Here is a 6,636-nt window from a genome sequence, read left to right as displayed (position 1 = left end):
TTTAGTCTTATTTTGCCATGAAAATGCCAGATTTGCACTCCTTTCCTACCAAGGGATCAAAATCTCAAAGAATATGCAAAACAAAGAACTAAAGACAATAAATGACCCAAATATGCACTAAAAAGCAAGGGAACAAGGCTAATTCGGGGGCTAAATATGCGCTAATTATGGTCACATCAGCTATATAGTTAGTCAAGTTAGTTTATTTTTGACAGGTACACGACAGACGTGTCAAATTTTGGCGCCGTTGCCGGGGAGGCAATTGCCCTATTTGTTTTCGTTCCGTTTATTTTATCCGTCTCAGGGAATTCCTATTCCTTGAGGCTGTTCTTATTATTTTCTTTCAGTGTTGTTTATGCCCAGGTCATACAGGTGTGAATTAGTTTCAGCTGATTCAGAGCCAGAGAGATTATGCAGGCATAGACTCCGTCTGATAAGGAAATCACGAAAGGAAGACTTGAGTACTTTCAAGCCGGAGTTACATCATTCTCTTTTCGAGGAAGATAGTCTAATTTCTACAGTAAAGATGCCTAAACTTTCTAGTCATTCAGTGCCTAAAGCCTCTTCTATTCCCAAAGGTTTCAAACTCCAGGCTGAGGATGGGAACACCTTTGATATCCGTCCTTCTTATATCAATCTGGTGGAGAGAAACATTTATAGAGGTGTGGCTGGTGAAGATCCGAGGAAGCATATGGAGACCTTTACCGATTACTGTTCTACTATCCCCGCCACTAAGGGGGTAACTCAAGATAAGATTAAGGAGGTTCTATTTCCTTTCTCTTTAGATGACTCAGCCAGGAGTGGTGATCGACTTGACCGCATAGTTTGTTGGGGTTCTGATTGGGAGTCTCTTGCTCTTGCATTTTACAAGAGATATTTCCCTCCACAACGCACCAATTTGCTGAGGGCCAAGATTACTAGTTTCAGACAGGCTCCCGATGAAAGTTTCTATGAGGCATGGTCGCGATTCAAGAAGTTGGTGAGGTCTATCCCTCACCATGGTTTTGACCCATGGTTTCTAGCTAATCAGTTCTACAATGGGTTGTATGTCGACCAGAGAGCCATACTTGATGCGGCATCTAGTGGAAGATTCCAGGAGAATACAGATGACGATAAGGGATGGTCCCTTATTGAAGAGATGGCGAATCACAGTGCTGAATATGGTAACCCGAGGGATGGGATTAGGACCGTAAGCAGGTTTTGGCTCAGCTGGAGACCATGAATGCTAGATTCGACAAGTTGGAATTACAAGCTGTTGGGGAGCCTCAGACAATCCATGTTCTTACTAGAGGAGAGACTGTTTCTTGTGAGAGATGTGGGAGTAATGATGGCCACACTGTTGTTGGCTGTCTTGTAGAGAAGGAACAAGTCCTTGCCTTTCAGCAATATAGGTAAGGAGGAGGTTCCTATTACAATAACCAAGGGGCACTCCATCCCAATATGAGGTGGACTAGTCAGAATGTGCTCAATCCTACTCCTCCTCTGCACCAGCAGCAGCCTTATGTCCCTCCACACAAGAATCAACAAGGCTTTCAAAACCCCCTTCTTTTACTCCTCCTAACCATGGTGCGTCATCTTTCGGTGGGGTAAGTGAAATTGGTGAGCTTAAGTCTATGTTGCAAGCCTTCACGAAGCAGTGGCAATTGAGTGATCAACAGAAAGATGCGTCCATAAAGGCACTTGAAACTCAAGTTGCCCAATTAGCAACTAATCTGTCCACAAGAAAGCAGGGTCAATTACCGACTCATAATGAGAAGAATCCACACGAGACGGTAAATTTCATCAATCTGAGAAGCGGTCGTTCGTATGAGGGACCAGAAATGCAGAAATCAGACCCAAGGAGAGCTGTAACTGATGGTGAACAATGTTCTGGCGAAGAAAATGAGCTCACGACGAATAAAGTACTCGATCGACTGGTTTCAGGTGGTCGATCGAGCAGATTTGGGGACGAAAGTGGTCGATCGAGTGAAAATACCACTCAATCGAGTGAACAGGAAAGGCAGAATGGTCGATCGAGTAGTTTTTCTACTCGATCGAGTGATGAGCAAAATGGAGTTGCTCGATCGAGTGAAAAAACTACTCGATCGAGTGATATTGATGAAGATTCTACTCGATCGAATAGGTATATTGGACGATCGAGTAGTTTTGATGACGGGAAGCTTATTCGAGAGCCTGCTAGTGCTCGTTTAAGCGATAAATCACCGGAAAGACCTCGTTCGAGAGGTAAGAAGCGTCCAAAGGATACAGAACTTGCTCCGGAAGATACATTGGAAGAGAGAAACAAGGGACTCGAGATTCCTATCACAGTTCCCTTCCCGAGGTGGTTGCAGAATACTAAGGCCAATCAACAATTCGGCAAATTTGTCGAACTTCTGAAAAGCTTGGAAGTCACTGTGCCGTTCACTGAGTTGCTGACAAAGGTACCCTCTTATCTTAAGTTTATGAAAGAGATTTTATCGCGTAAGAGGAACATTAGTGATAGTGAGACCGTAGCTTTGACTGAGGTGGGGTCAGCCCTATTTCAAAATAAGTTACCTCCTAAGCAGTCAGACCCGGGTAGTTTTTCAATTCCGTTTCATATCGGTAACTATTTGATTGATAATGCGCTATGCGATTTAAGCGCTAGCTTAAGTGTCTTACCGTTGTCACTGGCCAAGAGACTTGGTTTGACAAAGCTGAGTTGCACTAACATGACAGTCCAGATGGCCGACCGTAGCATATCACGGCCACTAGGTATAGTAGAAGACGTACCTGTAAGGATCGGGAGGTTCTTTATTCCCGTTGATTTCGTTGTCTTAGACATCCCCGAAGATGCACACACCCCTATTATTTTAGGGAGACCATTTTTGTCTACTGCTCGTGCAGTTATTGACGTCGGGGGGAAGGCTTTGACCTTTCAGGTAGGGGACGAAGAGCTGATTTTTAATCAGTCTAAGTCCCGGAGGGCTCTCATGCAGGCTCAGCCTTGCAATGCTCTCTCTTCTATTGACCCTATTATTGACACTCCAGTTGAAAATTTGGAGTATTGTACTGCAATTGTTATCCCTCCGCCTCAGACTGAGAGCAAAAAGGAGGAAAGTTCGTCTATTTTCCTTGCTGCAGGTACATATGAAAGCAACGAAGAAGCTGTCAAAGGGAGTTGTGCAACTGCTGTCAATCAAATTGGAAGTAAGGATGCTAAAGACGGTGATAGAGGAGCAAGGACGAGGAAAGTTCGTGCCTATGTGGATGAGAACTAGTCCCCTCCTACTGTTGCGAATGACCATTCATGCTCATGGAAATTGAAGAAGACAGTCAACGTTGCTGAGATGACGTCCTCCAGTCAGGAGCCCTTCAAGGGGCTACTGAATTGCATTGGGACTTAAACGGGGAAATGCCCCGTGTAACACTTTGTAATAGATAAATTTTGAATTTTCCGTTGAATTTATTTTATTGCTTTTAATTAGGACAATTAGCTTATAGAGTTTTCTTTAGCGTAGATTTAAGACTATAGACTGCTCTTATGCGTATTTGGTATTTTGGGATATTTTTGCACGTGTTCTTATGCAGGTTTGGGGATGTTTTTACGCATTCCAAGGAAGAAAAGACGAAATTCAAGAGCTTACGAGAGAAAAGAGCTCGATCGAGTACTTTTTGTACTCGATCGAGTGAAAATTTGGTCGATCGAGCACTTTTTCAGGTCGATCGAGTAAAGCAATAAGTGGGACTTCTCGATTGAGTAGAATTCTACTCGATCGAGTAGATGGAGCATCAAAATGCTCGATCAAGTGGTTTAAAACCACTCGATCGAGTAACTGAAACAGGACGCAGGGAGTTTTCAATCCTTAAACTCTTTACTTTTGTTTTCTTTCTTACTTTGTCTCTAATTTCCGTCTAAACACCTCCTATTGGCGATAATACTCACCCGAAATCCCCAATTTTTCTTGCCTAATTAACAAATCCACCACCTACAATCTATTGTTTACTACTTAATCTTCCATAGCCCCATATTTTCCCCTTAATTTGTGCCTATTTACACGGTCTTTAAAGAGGATTTGGGTGGTTTTGAGCTCGAAAAAATCGCTACTTTTGCTTGTTTATTGAAGATTAATTGCATATTGTAGGTCTATTATCATCAAGTAAGTGATTCTTTCATCCTCTATTCATTTTAGTTTCGTTTTTTCGAACTAAAATGAGGTAAATTGTTTCTAGGGTTCGAAAATCCATTGTTAGTCGAAATTTTTCGACTTTAATTGTGTTTATTGTCCTTATTCCTCTTGCTTGATGATCAACCCCGATTCCTCGCTGCTGTTACATGTTTAATTCGAATTCTACATGAATTTTTGCGATTTGTGTTCAGGACAGTCGAAAATTTCGAATGTCAGACGGGCTATTGCTGCTGTCATTTGTCTATGTAGCTTCATTGCTGTGATATTACTGCTGAGTGTAGAATGTTTAACATGCTTAACATGCTTCCATTCAATTATTGCGCGAATTTTCGCGATTAAGGCTGTTTAGTCGAAATTTTTTGACTGTCAGACGGGTTTGCTTGCTTCCATGACTTAATTAACTTCAGTGTTGCTTACATGCTATTGTTGATGACTGTTATGCCCGCCTTATCGCCATTTACATGCTGATTTTCGATTTAGTTTGAGGAATTGTTAGGACATATATGCTGTGGGTCGAAATTTTCGACTGGTAGGGAGTATTCATGTTGTTTTTCTGCTGGTTTTTCCTTCTGTCTAAGCCAGTTTTAGACACTCTTTTTCTTATCATGCCCCTACCCTTGTTACAGGATGGAGTCTAGTTCGTTACCTTCTACCAGCTCCACCTCTAGTCCGTCTCTGTCTGAGACAGTGGCCCCTTCTGTTGCCACTGCCTCCGCCTTAGTCACCACTGTAGCTCCAGTGTTTCTAGTTTCAGCTGCAGGGACAGTTTTTGCGCCAGATCGCTCTGTTGCTAGCTCAATTCAGGTTGCCACTTCCTCTACGGTCACCACCACAGCTAGCACTGCTGCTAGTCTCTCTTCAGTGGTGACCACATCAGTCACTACCTCTGCACCAGCCTCTACTTTTACACCTGTGTCGGACTCGCCAGCAGCCGCAGCTGCCTTCAGAGCAGCCCTGGTTCCTCACACCGTCGCTTCACGGGCATCTGCTTTGAGTTCCAGAGGCCAGGGTCGTAGACAATCCCGAGCTGCACCAGCTCTAGACACCTCCACTTCCGCTCTTAGCACTTCTACAGCAGCTGCTACTTCTACTTCTGGCACAGTCACGGTCCGAGGGGACACTTCCCTCGACCCTCACCCAGACTAACCGCAGGTACATTTCGTTAACGCTTTCCATCGTAAGAAATTTTATAACCTGCTTCGCTGTGTGCATGTACCTTCCTAATTTCTAGAGAAATCGGCACTTGAGAGACTCGGTATCTACTAGTCGGTTTGTGAGTTACTACGGGGCACGGGGATGGCCGGGCTCATCACTATGAGCGGCCGTACCTTTTTAGAGCTGAGCCTCGAGTTTCTCAGATCTTTTACCTTCTCCCCCGGGGCACACGAGGCTGTCCCCGATAGTTCTTCAGTGTCCTTCCGGTTGTTTAACCGGACCTTCCCGATGACACTAGGGGAGTTTGGTAGGTTACTTGACCTTTCCTCTATAGGCTTGACTGCTGCCCCGAGGAAGGTCTACCGTCAGCTTTGGCGGTGTCTGGCCCAGACCACTTTTAGGGAGCGAAAGCTCCATCAGGTCCAGCTTCCCCTGTCCGCTGTTTCCTTAGACTGATGGGGAGCACTATTTTCGGCCAAAAGGAGCCGAACAACATGACCAACACCGAGCTCTCCATCCTGGGCGGTTACCTAAACATCGACTCCGAGGGTCCTTTTACCCTCAACATAGCTTACTTGACCGCCCAGTACCTTTTGAGCCATGGGAAGAAGGAGACGGGAACCATTGCCTGGGGTGGCATAGCCACCATTCTTGCCCGTCGCCTTTTCCCCGTTTGGCCTCGTGACCTGCAGTACCTCGAGGGAGAGAGGCTACTGAGTCTGGATGCCATGCTTTCTTAGCATTGGCTGACTCTAGACTACCAGACTTGGAAGATTGACGGCTCCTTGTCTGTAGACTTACCTGTGACACTCTCCCCCGTCTTGAGCCCCTTCCTACTGTTGCTAGGGGCGCCCGTCTGCAACCACTACCTCACCTTCTCCTTCCACCTAGACCTACTCCTGCTGCACCCGCTGCCAAGAAGCGGCGTCTTGAGACCGGAGAGGGGTCTACACCTTCAGGGAGTGCCCAGCCTTCCACGGCTACTCCCGATCCGACCCCTACTCCCACTACTACTACCACTCCTAATCCTACTCCCACTGACCAGGCACAGACTGAGCCGGACTTACCGGCTACTTTCGTACTACCTCCTCCCTTTGTGGCGCCCTCGGTCCCGGACCAAGGGGGCGCTGTTTACGGTTTGTTGCATGCGATTGCAGAGCGTCAGGCTCGTATGGAGAGGGACATGGCTTTAGCCTTTCACCCTCTGTACGAGTACCACTTGAGGCGACACCGTCCGATTCCAGAGGGTTGGCCACACCCTTCCTTCTTCCGGTTCCCACCTGAGGGGTACCCGGAGTCTGCTGACGAGGAGTAGGTGGAGGACCCAGAGGTG

General features: G+C 46.0%; 1 non-coding gene across 1 annotated transcript; it reads right to left on the bottom strand.

The window, feature by feature from the left end:
- Nucleotides 1-898: 898 nt before the first annotated feature.
- Nucleotides 899-1,005, bottom strand: LOC141635527 (small nucleolar RNA R71). Its single transcript, XR_012540209.1, has one exon. It is a non-coding gene; the product is annotated as a small nucleolar RNA R71 (small nucleolar RNA).
- Nucleotides 1,006-6,636: the final 5,631 nt, after the last annotated feature.

The sequence above is a fragment of the Silene latifolia genome, chromosome Y (assembly GCF_048544455.1).
Source record: "Silene latifolia isolate original U9 population chromosome Y, ASM4854445v1, whole genome shotgun sequence".
NCBI lineage: Eukaryota > Viridiplantae > Streptophyta > Magnoliopsida > Caryophyllales > Caryophyllaceae > Silene > Silene latifolia.
This window is presented reverse-complemented; position numbering and strand designations above follow the sequence as displayed.